At 46.1% G+C, this 642-nt stretch overlaps 1 non-coding gene across 1 annotated transcript; it reads left to right on the top strand.

The window, feature by feature from the left end:
- Positions 1-216: 216 nt before the first annotated feature.
- Positions 217-323, top strand: LOC145071685 (small nucleolar RNA R71). Its single transcript, XR_013690693.1, has one exon. It is a non-coding gene; the product is annotated as a small nucleolar RNA R71 (small nucleolar RNA).
- Positions 324-642: the final 319 nt, after the last annotated feature.

Genomic DNA, 642 nt, shown 5'->3' with positions numbered 1-642 from the left:
ATCACCGCCGCCATGCTATCATTTGTCGAGTTCACTACCCCCTGACTTACTTTATTTCTTGGATTGTGGTATTCTCTAGAGTGCTTAGAGAATTCTTCAATTAACTCCTTGATTACCGGGGGCACCTTCTTCGTGAGTGGGCCTTGCGAATCGAGCAATTGCCTTGTGGTGACATTGACTCCATCATAGAAAATGGAGACCTCTTGTTGGCTATTAAGGTCATGGTGTGGGCAATTTTTAAGCAAACTCTTGTACCTTTCCCAAGCTTCATAAAGAGATTCTTTGGGTTGTTGCTCGAAGTTGGCAATGGCTTTCTTTAGCTTGGCTATTTTGGAGGGTGGGCAAAAGTGGTCTATGAACTCTTCTTTCATCTTGGCCCATGTGGTGACCAATCCGGGAGGAAGTGACTTTAGCCAATCCTTTGCAGCACCTCTGAACGTGACTGGGAGCATGTGAAGAAGTTGGGTCTCGCGTGGAACATTTGGTACATTGAAGTAGTCAGCCACATCATTCATTTCGTCCAAGTGCTTGTAGGCGTCTTCGTGATCCTTCCCATAAAAGGAATCTCCTTGAGTAGAGCGAGAATATGGCCTTTTAGTTCGAAAGTAAAGGTTGTGGGAATTGCGGGCTGCCCAAGTCCCG

Source organism: Lactuca serriola, chromosome 8, assembly GCF_051521515.1.
Source record: "Lactuca serriola cultivar US96UC23 chromosome 8, Lser_US96UC23_V15, whole genome shotgun sequence".
In the NCBI taxonomy this organism is placed as follows: domain Eukaryota; kingdom Viridiplantae; phylum Streptophyta; class Magnoliopsida; order Asterales; family Asteraceae; genus Lactuca; species Lactuca serriola.
Note: the sequence above shows the minus strand (reverse complement) of the source record. Positions and strands in the feature narration are given on the sequence as shown.